Raw genomic sequence first — 14,795 nt, 5'->3', positions numbered from 1 at the left:
CCGGCTCTGGGGAGGGCTGGCCTCGCCGTCCGTGCAGGAGACGCGGGGGCACAGGGAGGCCACGGTCTGCCCCGGGGACGCAGGGCGGGACTGTGGGTCACACGCCGTCCTCCCCCCGCAGCGCCTGCTCGGCGAGGCCGCCCAGCACCCGCCCCCCAGCTCCCTGCAGGGGCCTGTCCCGGTGCCCGCTGCCCTCGCTGGGCCGCCTCCGGGCTCCTGAGGTCCGGTCGGGTCCGGCTCCCCGCGGTGGGTGGCCTGTGGGCCAGGGTCACTGCTGCCCAGTGTGGAGTGGACGCAGCCGCGGCCCCTGACCCCGGCCTTCAGCCTCTGCAGCAGGAAGGGGGGCGCGGACCGGAGTCAGTCCCAGGGTCGCGCGGCCCTGAAACAGCAGCGCCCCAGGGTCGCGCATGCGTCACGGGGGCTCTGGCCGAGCTGGGCCCCAGGGCCCCTGCCTGCTCCCGCAGAGTGGGGTGGGGTGAGCACATGAGCACGACCTAGACAGGCCGGCGGGCTTCGCACACAAGGGCCCGGGTGGGCTCTGGGAGTCCAGGGTCTTTGAAACTCCGCCAGGGAGGGACCCCCGCGCGCCCAGCCAGGGACAGCCCCTGCGCTGGCGAGTGTGACCGCTCACAAGCCATCAGCCAGAGCTCGAAGCTGTCCCCTCTGGGGGCTGAGGAGGACCACTGCACGGTTCACCAGGTGGGCTGGGAGGGGGAGGGAAGGAAAGACAGACAGACCGGGAAGACACAGGGACTGTGGCACTTCGGTGGGTGTGATACAATGACATTTGCAAACCTAAACAGGGAAAGGAAGGAAGGAAGGATGGAAGGGAGGGAGGAAGGAAGGAAGGAAGGAAGGAAGGAAGGAAGGAAGGAAGGAAGGAAGGAAGGAAGGAAGGAAGGAAGGAAGGAAGGAAGGAAGGAAGGAAGGAAGGAGGGAGGAAGGGAGGAAGGAAGGGAGGAAGGAAGGAAGGAGGGAGGGAGGGAGGGAGGGAGGGAGGGGGGAAGGAAGGAAGGGAGGGAGGGAGGAAAGAAGGAAGGGAGGGAGGACGGAGGGATAGAGGGAGGGAGGGAGTGAGGGAGGGAAGGAAGGGAGGGAGGGAGGGAGGTGGGAGGGAAGAGGAAGGGAGAGAAGGAAGGAGGGAAGGGGGAGGGGAGGGGAGAGGAGAGGAGGGGTAGGGAAAGGCGTGACATCTGTAAACGTCAGACTCCATAGTCCGCCTTCTTGCAGCCCTAGGAACCAGCTCCCTGGACTCAGGTGGTCTCCGTCCATCACGGAGAGGGGTGGGGGCCGGGCAGAGGTCAGCTGAGCCCAGGCGGGCGCAGGGAGCTCGGTGTTCCCGTCTCACTGCTCCAGCCTTGGGGGGTCTCAGGCAGACCCCTGCTCAGGTGGCACTGGGCACTGAGAGCCTCGGGAGAAAGGGCTGCTCTGGCCTGGCGACCTCCCTGGCCCGTCCCGCCTGGGCTGCCACAGCAGGGAGGGCTCTGCCCCCCCAGCCAAGAGGTAGTTAGTGACCACCATGAATTAAGGGCACAGGAGCCCACAGTCGGCCTCGGAGCACTTCCTACCGGCAGGCCGGGGCTCGCTCTCTCCTCTCTCTGTCTCTGTCTCTGTCTCCCTCCGTCTCGCTGTCTCTCTCTTTGTCTCTCCTCTCTCCCTCCCTCCTTCTCTCTCTCTCTCCATCTGCCTCTCTGTCTCTCTGTCTCTGTTTCACTGTCTCTTTCTCTCTATGTCTCTCTCTCCCTCTCCTCCTCTCTCTGTCTCTTTGTCTCTGTCTCTCTGTATCTGTTTTTCTGTCTCTGTTTCTCCCTCCCTCTTTCTCTCTCTCTGCATCTGCCTCTCTGTCTCTGTCTCTGTTTCACTGTCTCTTTCTCTCTGTCTCTCTCTCATTCTCCTCCTCTCTCTGTCTCTTTGTCTCTGTCTCTCTGTGTCCGTTTTTCTGTCTGTCTCTCTCTCCCTCCTTCTCTCTCCCCCTGTCTCTCCTCTCTCCCTCCTTCCATCTCTCTCTCTGTTTCTGTCTCTCTTTGTCTCTCTCTCCCTCCCTCCCTTTCTCTCCCCATCTCTCTGTCTCTGTCTCTCTCCCTCCCTGTCTCTCTCTGGCCCCTCCCCCCCGACACCTTCCTTCCTTTCCTTTGCTGGACTGGGCCGCCCACTCGCTCCCTCTAGCCGGTGTCCTACGCAGTGAGGGCTGAGGCTGGTCAACACTGTCTTTGTCCGTGACCGGGGAAGTATCCGCTGGCTTCAGACTATGCCGCAGTCCAGGCCGGACCCTTCTCCCCTCCTGGAGGGCGAGCAGGCAGCAGGCCTCTGCCTTGCTTCTCTCAGGGCAAAACCACGCCCGGCTCTGAGTTCACTTGGACTCTAAAAACCCTTTCTGAAGCCTTTTTGTAGAGGAAAGTCTGGGTCCCCCAGAGGCAAACCCACTTCTGAATGGTGAGTTCTAAGTTCCGTTCTAAGACCTATTATCAACACTTCCCAGGAAAGACAAACTTTTGGGCCTTTTCCCAGAGTGTGTTCTCGAAAATAAATACTTTCTCTTCCGTCACTGGAACAGAAACTGACCAATGGGAGAGCAGCTCAACACCTACACCCACTCCGTGTACAAAATAAGAAGCGTCTCTCCGTGCCAAAAAGTCGTGCTTTTGGTTGCCTGACAACCAGTGACAGACGTGCCTTTCCTCATGGCTTGGCCTCACCTTGACGCTCCGTGCTCTAGTCGGGACGGGCCCCGGCCAGGCGGAGGGGTGAGAAAGATCAGGTTATTTCGCAAGAGATTTGGAATTTAAGTGCCCTGGCACTACAGATTTTGAAGACAGTGACACTATTCCTGAATATTGCCAGCAAGTTCTTTGCAGGTTTTTTATTGTGTGTGGGGGGGTGGGGGGCGTTCATACCTGGAGCTGCTCAAGGCTTAGTGCTCATGAGTGCTGGAACCAAACCAGGGCTCCTACACGCAAAGTATGTGTGCAGCCGTTTGAGTTCTCTCTCCAGCCCCCACTGTAAGTGACCGTGTGTGTGTGTGTGTGTGTGTGTGTGTGTGTGTGTGTATGTGTGTGTGTGTGTGGTGTCAGGGATCAAACCCAGGGCCTCCCACGTGCAAGGCAAGTGCCCCACCAGTAAGCTGCATCCTCCACCCTGCATACATATTTTTTTTACCCACTAATAGAAAAGTAACTAGAGACGTCCTCACTCAGCTGGAGAGACAGCCCAGTGAGGCACTTGTTATGGTTGAGGCCGACCCTGGCTCAGTCCCCAGCACCCAGCACAGACGGTCCCTGCGCACCAGCAGGAGGGATCCCTGAGCACAGGGCCAGGAGTGGCCCCTGGGCCCTGCTGAAGACAGGTCCCCAAGCTGTAGAAAACAAATGCATGCATGTATGCACTTGATTCCTTGCATATATTCATACATATAATTGTGAAAATAAATATATTTTATGAAATATATATTTTATGAACACATGTTTTATGTATATGTGAATATATACCTAAATATATGAATATATCTTATGAATATATTTTTTCATAAAACATACATATGATGAAGATAAATGCATGCATATATTCACTTTTTTCAGCTCATCCCCGGCACTTAAAATTTTGCAGTGCTGGAGATGAACTCAGGGCCTCCCACTTAAAAAGCAGTACTGAAAAAAAAAACAAAACTAAGATCAAAGGAGTCCGTCCAGTGCTGAGCTATGGCCCGGCCTAAAGCATTGACTACTCTTCACAGAGTGTGATCAGAGGGTCTCTGTCGTCTGTGTCAGTCATATTCCAGCAGCATTAGTTCGCAGCGTGTTCTTTGACAGCACCCTCCGGGTACTCACTTCTTGGGTATAACCTCCACCCTCCGTTCTGCAGCTGTTTCCCACGGCGAGAAGGGCGCCCTGCTAATGTGCTTACATGTTGTTTTATGGGTACATCTATTAAAAGGTTTTTTTGAAAGATGGCTATTTATAGGGTGCTCCAGTGCACTATAAAATCTTCAAGGAAGAGTAGCGCTGCTTATTTTCAGGGGATGTTTACGTCCTCTGCCTAATTTAATTGCCACAGCAACTCTGGGAGCTGGGCAAGAGCAGCTCTGCTTGGTACAATAGTGTGCAGTAACACTCGTGCCTGGTTGAGGGCCGGAGCCCTATTACAGCGGGGAGGGCATTTGCCTTGCACATGGCTGACCCAGGTTCGATCCCCGGCGTCCCATGTGGTCCCCCACCAGGAGTGACGCCTGAGTGCAGAGTCAGGAGTAGCCCCTGAGCATCGCCGGGTGTGACCCAACACACCAAGATCAGTGACCGTCTGAAACCACGGCTTCGTCCAAACATGCTGGAGCCGGGCCCGGGCTCAGCAGGGCATTGCCAAGGGCATTGCCTGTGGTTCCAAGGGGCCGGAGGTGGCGGGGCAGTGCCCCCAGCAGTGCCCAGTCCGGGGAACGCTCCTCAGCATCGCCCACTGGCTGCGCTGTGCTGGTCACCCTGCAGGGCTCAGGGACGGGGCTGTGATCTGCCACAGGCACCCTGAGTCCCAGGCCCGGACCCCAACAACCTTGTGTCCCGTTCTGTTCTGTCTTGTTCCGGGGCGTGGGGACCCTACCCAGTGTTTGCTCGGGGCCCCTCCTGGCTGGTACAGAGGACAAACCGGGTTGGACCACACGTGAGGCAAGAGCCTCACGTGCTAGACTGTATCTCGGGACCGCCCGCCCCCCTTTAGTTTTCTAATTGGAGCCACATCCTGATTGCTCAGGGCTACTCCTGCCTCTGTGCTCGGGGTCACTCCTAACAGAGCTTAGGGAAGCTCATGACCCAGGGCGGGCCCTGGGAAAGCCGCTGTCAGCCCCCGTGCGCCACCCCCCAGCCGCCTAAGACTGTGCTTGAGGACAGGGCTATTCAGATCCCGCCTGACTGTCCAGGGCTCATTCTTGGCCTTGTGCTCAGGGATCACTGCGGAGAGCGTTTGCGGGACCATATTCAGTGCCGTGAACTGAATCACGCTCTGCCACATGCAAGGCAACACCTTAACCTCGGTACTATCTCACTGCCTGCTGTCACTGTCACTGTCACTGTCATCCCCGTTGATCATCGATTTGCTCGAGTGAGCACCAGTAATGTTTCCATTGTGAGATTTGTTGTTACTGGTTTTGGCATATCCAATACACACGGGTAGCTTGCCAGGCTCTGCCGTGCGGGCTAGATACTCTCGGTAGCTTGCCAGGCTCTCCGAGAGGGGCAGAGGAATGGAACCCGGGTCGGCGGCGTGCAAGGCAAGCGCCCTACCTGCTGTGCTAGGCTCCAGCCCCACTGCCCTGCTAAGACATGTATTAAAAATTAGAGGGCCGGAGCAATAATCCAGCGGGGAGGGCATTTGCCCTGCACACAGCTGACCAGGGTTTGATGCCCAGCATCCTGCATGGTCCCCTGAGCAAGGCCCGCTGTGGCCCCCAAAACAACAACCATAATAAAGTGTTGGAAACATTTTTTTTCTGTTATTTCTAGGCAATCTAGATATAATACTCTGCAACAAAATACTTCCTGAGTTCAGAGAGAGACAGGGGCGTCGGTGAGCTGGCACAGCTGGTAGGGCAAGTGCCTTGCATAAGGTTGACCAGGGTTTAATCCCCGACGCCACACATGGTTCCCTAGGCACCCTCGGGATCAAACCTGAGCACAGAGCCAGGAGTAAGTCCTGAGCATAGCCCAAACAAAACAAAGCAAGAGAAAATGTAGGACAACCAAGTCTTGAGTAAACCACTGGCTTTAGGCCGATGAAGCACCAACATCACACTTTCAAGGGATGAACAGAGACGCAAACCCTGTAAGAGTGAGCGGGAACGGGGGCGGGGCAGCTCTGGCAGGAGGTGAGGCACTTCTTTGGCAGCCGTGGGGGCTGTGACCCTTGTTTGAATCCCCGGTGCTAGCCATGGTCCCCTGAGCACTGCCAGGAATGACCCCTGACCACAGAGTCAGGAGTAAGCTCTGTGGTGTGGCCCTAAACAATCAGACAATGAAACAATGAGAAAATACTGTTTTGAATCAGGAATAACCAAACCAGGTGTGGTTAGAAACGCTACTGACCGTTGGGAATAAAACTTTAGCATGGCGAGGCCTATGCATGATCCCTGCTGGAACTCTACGTGTGATTCCTGATGGACACCGCCGGCTGTTTCGCAGGATTCGGACAGAATGGCGTCGGCGGTGTATGGAGAAACTGTGTTGGCGGCCACAGTGTCGCCGCTTGCCCCAGCCGGGTGAATCTCAGCACCATCGTACACAGAGCCGTGGTGGCACTGCGCGCAGTGGCTCATCCACTGAGGGGTGCTGTCAGCCAACTACCAGGCGACCTGGGACTCGGTGCGGGTGTCCGACCTGGGACAGACCCTCCGCGGTAGGGTCCTGCTCTGCCAGCTGCTCAGCAACCCCCTGGGTGCACTCCATCAGCCTCAAGGAGATCAACCTGAGGCCGCAGATGTCCCAGGTGCTGCCAGAGACAGACACTGCGTGTTTGTCAGTGTGCAGATCGGTACAACATGCCAGTCGACCAAAAGCTTACACTCGGTAGACTGGGAACACCTGTGAAGGCGATTAGAGGAAGCCCCAAAAGCCTCTGTCCCTCTCGGAGAGCCCAGCAAGCTACCAAGAGTATCCCGCCTGCACAGCAGAGCCTGGCAAGCTACCCGTGGTGTACTTGATATGCCAAAAGCAGTAACAACGACGGTCCTCATTCCCCTGACCCTGAAAGAGCCCCCAGTACACCATCGAGCATTACCAGCACATGACAGGGACGAATGGAGACGTTCCTGGCGCCTGCTCGAGCAAATCGATGAATAAGGGGATGACAGTGATACAGGGATAGTGAGGTCTGGAACGATAGCACAGTGGGTAGGGCCCTTGCCCTGCACACAGCTAACCGGTGTGATCCCGGCACTGCATTTTGTCTCCTCAGCCCCACCAGGAGTGAGGCCTGAGCACAGAGCCAGGAGGAAGCCCTGAAGTCGGTCGGTGTGGCCCCCAAACCAAAAACAACCTCAAACTTCCACACATCGGAAGAATGGGAGCTCTCCTGCCCCTTCCCCCACTCCTCCCCCATCTGTAAACAAACTAAGATCTTATTTTAGATGCAATCTTCTGAACTTAAGCAAAAAGAGAAGAATTGGGTGTGGCCCGAGGGATTACCTTACTGGGATCTCTGGGGCCCTGGGGCTCGCTCGTGGGGGCTTGACTTTCTGACGGGAAGGCAGCCATGCGTGGTGCAGGCCTGCCAGCGACAGCACCAGCTTATAGCCTCTTCCGTTTCTTCACTCCCATTAAGTCACTCAACAAGCATCATTTTCCTGACGGGTTACTCACACTCCTGGGAACCGACAGCAATTGAGTGAATGAAAAACTCTCCCTTTCCACTTTCCACTTTCACTGATGAGCAAAGTGTTCCCTGCTATGAAGTTAGCACCAGGCATTTTTGAATAATCAGTGACGCATACCACAAGGTCACCCCATATATGCCCCTTCGGTAAATGGATTGGAGGGCGGGGTACCTGGTGGGGATCAGGGGCTATTCTCAAGCTCAGTGCTCTGGCGTCACTTCTGGCTGTAGTCGGGGAACCATGTCATGCTGTGGATTACACCTGGGTCCCCACACACAGAGCACTGAGCTATTTCTCAGGCCTGGAGTATGGAGTTTTTATGCGGGAAAACTCTTTACTTCCCTGTGCTCAGAGGGGGCTATAAATTTTCCCCTTTGAAAATGAAAGAGGAAATTTATTTCATACGAGAAATTGCAATCACGTCTCCAGGTCCAGACTACAGAGAGCTGCTCCCAAACAGTGAACGAGAAAATGTGCACTGGTGAAGGGATGGGTGTTTGAGCATTGTATGACCGAAACTCAAACATGAAAGCTTTGTAACTATATCTCACGATGATTCAATCAAAAAACAAACAAACAGGGGCTGGAGCGATAGCACAGCGGGTAGGGCGTTTGCCTTGCACACGGCCGACCCAGATTCAAGTCCCAGCATCCCATAGGGTCCCCCGAGCCCCGCCAGGAGTAATTCCTGAGTGCATGAGCCAGGAGTAACCCCTGTGCATCGCCGGGTGTGACCCAAAAACCAAAAACCAAACAAACAAACAAAAAAACACTGAATGAGTATGGATCACACTCATTTGCCTGTTAGAGTGGAAGAATGTGGCTAAATCAGGATGTTTCCAGAGGCAGCTTACAAATGCTTACAAGGCAGGTCAAGGCAGCAAGCATGATTCACGACGTCACAGACATTCAAGCCAAAGTTCAGAACGTGAACCAAAATTTCCTGTTCGCTGTTCCTTGTTGTTGCCAATGTTTTCGTGTTTGTGAGAGCAGAAGTCGCCGAGATCTGTACCAAAGGTTGATGGCAGATGTGTGGGCCATTGGAGTGATGGGTCCTACACAATGAACAAATTCAAAAACAATTTGAGGGTACCAGGAACAGCTCAGGGCCAGGACACCCTCTGGGCTGGCCCAGGCCCCACGTCCACCTGCTACAATCTCAGTCCTGGTGTGCTGTCTGGGACTCCGCAACACACCTTGTGAGTGTGCAAGCACCATCGCCGAAACTCGGGCCGGTCCCCGGCCAGCCCAGTGACAGAGAGTGAGAATACCTAGACAAGTATGTGACTACGGAGCCAAGGGTGAACACTAGGAGCCAAGGGTGTGAGCAGTGGGAGCCAAAGTGTGAATAATGCAGCCAAGTGTGCAAATAGTGGAATAAAGTGTACAAGTACTGCGTCCAAGTGTGCAAATAGTGGAATAAAGTGTACAAGTACTGCGTCCAAGTGTGCAAATACTGGAATAAAGTGTACAAGTACTGCATCCAAGTGTGCAAATACTGGAACCGAATGTGTGAGTACTGGCTCGAGAATGTGAATCCTGGACCCGAGGTGGGATTACTGGGCCCAGAGTGTGAATACTAAGTCTGGAGCATGAATCCTGGGCCCGAGGTGGGAATCCTAGATCTGGAAAGTGTGTGATCCCCATTGGTTGCAATGGTAGCACCGACAATGGAAGAAAAGGGAGTGAATGAATACACAATAGAATTTTTTGTAAAATTATTTTGCTCTTTTGGTCACCCCTAGCAGTGGCTGTCACTGCCAGGGATGAAATCCCAAATCTCAGTGCTCAAGAGTCACCCCGAGTGGTGCTCGAGGAACCAGCCAGGACCTCCTGCAGGCAAGGCAGGTGCTCCGATACTTTGCGCTAACACAGCCACCACGATGCTCCACCAAAGAAACGTCCTCCAGGGGCCGGAGCGACACTCTAAGTGGGGAGGGCATTTGTCTTGCCCGTGGCCAACCCGGGCTCGATCCCCAGCATCCCAGATAGTCTCCACCAAGAGCTGGTACTAAAAGACCCTCTACAACTATCTTCGGGGGTGGGGTGGGAGGTGGCGACACCCGGCAATGCTCACAGGCTGTTCCCAACTTGGTGCTCAGGGTCACTCCCTGGGGGTGTTTAGAAGAACCTAAAGGCCTGGAACTGAATTTGGGCGTCCCACATGCCAGGCACAAGCCCCAGCCCTCAGCTCTCCCCCGGGCCCCGGGGGGCGCTGTCTGACTGCGATAGCTCCAAAGGGGCAACTCTGGTGTTCAAGAGTGAACTCATGGGTTTCGAACTCCCACACGCAATAACTAATGAGCGGCAGTTACGCGTGACAAAACGGAAGTCTCACGGGTGTAAGGTCGACGAAAGCAGCCAACCACAGAAGACGGCACCCTCCGTGTTCCACAGATTTATTAAATACAACCACACAAAACAGACCCATGTTGCTGAAAGCCAGGAGGGTAAAGCTGATGCACTCCCTGTGTCGTTAATGTTCCCTGGGCCTCGGCACGCGGCTGAGAGGCGGAGCACGTCTCTGCGTGTATGTTTTGAGCGGGCACTTTGGATCTGGGTGCTGGGGACACTGGCGAGCTTGGTTAGGAAGATTCACTGAGTTGCAGACTCTGTGTCCGTGCAGTTTTCTGTGCATATGTATGATGCTTCCATCAGAACTTTTTTTGACATGCTGAGACTACAATTTGTGCTCATGAAACCACATTCAAGTGTGGGACATGGGACGTCAATATGTTAAAAAAGAAAGTTTCCCCCCACCCTGGCGTCGGTGTAGGAAGCCACGGGAGGGTGGGACGGAGATCCCCGATCCAGTCACGGGGACACTGGCCACTCGGCCAGCCTGAGCCGGCCCCTGATGGTGCACCCACGGCAGGTGCCTGTGGGTGCCTAGGACTGGGAGAAGGGGTGTTGGGGGCCCTCCTGGGTCTCCCCTCATCTCTCCAGCTGTCCCAGTACTTCCCAGTGCTCAGGCCCAGCTTCCCTGCCTGCACGGCAGGTTTTTGGCCCTGGCTTTGGGGGTCCACCACCACTCTGGATCAAACTGGTTTCTTGACGGGGGCTGTTGGGGGATGTATTTTGCTCACCACGCTCAGCTCTGCGAGTGGATCTGCTTCGAGCAAGGCCTGGGTGACCCCGGGCCCACCCACTGCAGCCCGAAGTCATGCCGTCCCCTTGACCCAGGTGGGCCCTCCATTCTCACACCCCCCCACCTCAAAGGGGGCAGTGCTGAAGTAAAGGAGCTGAGTCCCCCAGAGAGAGAGGAGCTGCACCCTGGCACGCCCGCACGACTAGACCTTGGTTGCAGGGGAGCGTCCACCCGCACGCTCGGTCAGGAGCGCTGAGCGGAAGCGACCAGTCCCCACAGACATCAGCAGCTGGTGTCCCTCCCCGAGCACCATCAGGGGTCACTCCCGAGGACAGAGCCAGAATAGCCCCTGAGCACTGCCAGGGAGGCTCTGAGAGGGCCAATAGCGCCCCCCACCCACCCAGAGTGGTATGTGCACATAATGGAACATTACTCAGCTAGGAGAAAAGTTGAAATCTTGCAGTTTGCTGCGACTTGGAGGAATTAAAGGGGGTTGTGAAATGAGTTCAAGAAAAAAAAAGCACCAGATGGTCTTGCCCTTATGTAGAGTATGAAGAAACAAAGCCAGAGAGTAAATAATCAGCCACGGAAAGAAAGCTTGAGATAACATCAATCACTGTGACCGTGACTTAGGCCCCGGGGAGGGAATGTGAGGATGCACTTCATCTCTGCGGGCTGGTTGCTGGTGTGCTACAGTGACACTGAAATTCTGAAATTGTTAATACTGGTTTCATTGGAAAAAAATTAATGAAAAAGAATTTTTTCCTTTTTTTTTTTTTCCTTTTTGGGTCACCCAGCGATACACAGGGTCACTCCTGGCTCATGCACTCAGGAATTACTCCTGGCAGTGCTTGGGGACCATATGGGATGCTGGGAATCGAACCCGAGTCAGCTGTGTGCAAGGCAAATGCACTACCCGCTGTGCTATTGCTCCAGCCCCTGAAAAAAGAATTTTAAAACAGAAAAGAACTCCAAGAAGCCCACCCGTTAAAGTTAAATCCCAATCCAGCACTGAAATCCTGTGTCTTTCCCAGGATTCATGAGCTCGTGAGCCGTCGGTGGGGTAATTCCAGTCTATGAGAATATTTAATGAACTGGCTTCATAACAGCTATCCGAGGACCAGCCTCCCGAAGTGCTGGCTTGAGACAACATCCACCCTTTAAAATCTTCCATTTAGTGGTTTCCCTTTAAAATCTTCAACTCTCTTTCTTCATGAGGTCACCGGTGTCAGCCAGGCTCTCTCCCACTTTATCATCGGATAAAGTCTCCGCCCGGCCTTCCCATTGCCCAATACACCCGTCTCTGCACAGTAACCAAAGCGACAGAACCTCCGAGCCAGACCTTAGACCTTTCACTCGTCTGCTTGAAGTGCCTCCGCAGAATCCCCTTCCGTGTGTAAGACAAGGCAGGCACAGAGGAGGAGCAGTCACCCAGGTGCATGGTCGCATCCTTGGTGTCCACATGCAACACGCATGATCCCACAGCGGAGCTGCCTGGTCCAATCCCCTCTGCTGGTCAGTCCTGGGCAAAGCCCCCCCCACCAGAAAGGTGTGTCAGGACTCCAGTCAGCAAACGTCACCTCTGGTGAGCAACACAACCATAACTGTGCACCTCAAACAGAGTGCACGTGCACACACACACACACACACACGCACACACACACACACACACACAGAAAACTCATATGTAGCACAACTAAAGGGCAAACCTCAGGGAGTACTGTGGCTCAGTATGTGAGCACTTTGACTAATAATATATGAGAACCATAGCCAAATATGTGTGTGTGTGTGTGTGTGTGAGAGAGAGAAAGAGAGAGAGAGAGAGAGAGAGAGAGAGAGAGAGAGAGAGAGAGAGAGAGAGAGAGAGAGAGAGAGCTTCAGCCAAACTGATGGCTTCAGCAAAAGCAACAAGGAAGGAAGAGGGGAAGAATGTGAAAAACAAAAGTAAAAATGCTACCAGGTCTGTTTTCAATATCAGATAATACAAAGGCGACAGCATGGTCTGCTGTCTGCCCACCTGCCCATCTGAGCCGTGCGCTGTCCCCAGCTCTGTGCTGACAGGCTCTTGGGTCTCCCAGAATGCCATCTGGGACGGCTTTATCCCACCTCAGGTAACTGCCCGGCTTTTACCGCCACCCCGAATTGCCATCACTCCAGGGCATGGCTGGCGGACTCGTCTCCTTCACACTCTTCTACTCTCAACTTAAAAGTTCTCTTAAAAATTCCTAAAAAAAAAGGGGGGGGAGGTGGCGCTGGAGCGACAGCACAGCGGGTAGGGCGTTCTGCCTTGCATGTGGCCGACCCGGGTTCGATTCCCAGCATCCCATATGGTCCCCTGAGCACCGCCAGGAGTCATTCCTGAGTGCAAAGCCAGGAGGTAACTCCTGTGCATTGCCGGACGTGACCCAAAAAGAAAAAAAAAAACACCTAGAAATTGAGCTCCCATATGACCCAGCAATGCCATGGGAATATACCCTGGAGGCCCAAAACACACAACAAAAACGCCATCTGCACGTTCATGTTCATTGCAGCACTGTCCACAATAGCCAGAATCTGGAAACAACCCGAGAGCCAGGCACCTGGATAGAGAAACTGTGGCACAGCTACGTGATGGTATACTCCGTAGCCACCAGGAAAAATGAAACTTGCCTTAAAAAGACGGACAGTTTAACAACCTTCTCTACTACAATAAGGAAACAAAAATACGTCCCCCCAGATGTTTCTGGCAAAACATTCATTTCAGGGAGGTTACCTTGTGCTTTACTATATTTTTGTTTGGGTTTTGTGATTTTGGGGTCACACCCTGTGGTATCAAGAAGCATAAACTCAGCCCCTCTGTCTCCCTGAGCCCAGGGGACTGCCTGTAAAAAACACATTTACAGGGGCCTGGAGCAATAGCACAGCGGGTAGGGCGTTTGCCTTGCACGTGGCCGACCCGGGTTCGATTCCCAGCATCCCAGATGGTCCGCTGAGCACCGCCAGGAGTAATTCCTGAGTGCATGAGCCAGGAATAACCCCTGTGCATCGCCAGGGTTAAAAAAAAAAAAAAAAGAAGAAAAAAAAACATTTACATGTACACAAGGAGAGTTCCTTGCCGGAAGGAGGCTTAGCACCTGAGGGACTGCATGCAGTGTGTTTGCTTCTTCTTCTTCTCCACCAACCCTCCTCCTCCTCAGTACAGCACAGTGGCCCTTCCCCTTCTTATGGCAGTCTCTGTCCAGGTGGCATTCCTGGGCCAGGAGAGAGTGCAGGGGTGTGGAGGACAGTCCTTGCGCTGAGTTGGACCTCAGCCCGGGCACTACGTCCTGCCTACCCCCAAGCCAGTGGAGCGGAATCTCTAGTCCGAATTTCCCCGAGCCTCACAACGGGGGTAAAGCACACTCTGGGATATGTAATGGTTCTCTGGTGTGTACATAAGAAACAGTGGCCGCTGGCACCACTAGGGGCATTGCTCAGCTTCGCTGGCTTCCAAGTTTACAGGAGGTCATCAACAAACTCCTTTAAAGGAACTCCAAGGTTATCAGTAGATAACTTTTATTTTATTTGTTTGTTTTTTGGGTCACACCCGGCGATGCACAGGGGTTACTCCTGGCTCTGCACTCAGGAATTACTCCCGGCGGTGCTCAGGGGACCATATGGGATGCTTGGATTCGAACCCGGGTTGGACGCGTGCAAGGCAAACGCCCTCCCCGCTATGCCATCGCTCCAGCCCCAACCCCTGTTATTTTTCCTCTTGCCCATCCAGCTGATAATTATTTGTCCAAGCCCTGAAGAACCGAGAGGACCGCCAGCAATTTTCTCAAGTCTCCTCCGCCCTCTCCCCTCCCCCGTCCAGCGTCCGGGCATCGCACCCAGGGCCTCACACCTGCGTGGCCAGTGCCCAACCCGCCGCAGAGCGACACCCAGCCCAGGGCTCTGCATTTCGTGTCTCCGAAAATCACCCTGTGCGCTGTCAGCCTCCGATTCGCTTTCACGGTCACACCTTGTCTCTTTCCTTCCTTGATATGATTCATCCTTCTGCCTTCCCGGTCTTCTTCCTTCCTCCCTTCGTCCCCACCACCCCCACCCCACCCCCATCTCCCGCTCCCCGCCCCGGGATCCCAGCACGGGGCAGCTCGGTCTACACAGAGCGCGAGCCCTCGACCCAGCCCGGGTGAGAGCGGGTTTTCAAGGAACAGCGCCGGAACCCAGATGCCTTTCAAGCGCTTCGCCCGGGTCAGTTTGCGGGCGATGAGCTCTAGGTTGTCGCAACTACCGCCCCCTCGGCCCGAGTGACACACCCTTCCCCATCCCACTGGCCGGGTACCAAATCTCCTGACCCCGCCCCACCGCGGGCGCGCCCTCTCATTGGCCGGT

The sequence above is a fragment of the Sorex araneus genome, chromosome 5 (assembly GCF_027595985.1).
Source record: "Sorex araneus isolate mSorAra2 chromosome 5, mSorAra2.pri, whole genome shotgun sequence".
NCBI classification, from domain to species: domain Eukaryota; kingdom Metazoa; phylum Chordata; class Mammalia; order Eulipotyphla; family Soricidae; genus Sorex; species Sorex araneus.
The sequence above is the reverse complement of the archived record's forward strand: the minus strand, read 5'-3'. Positions refer to the sequence as shown.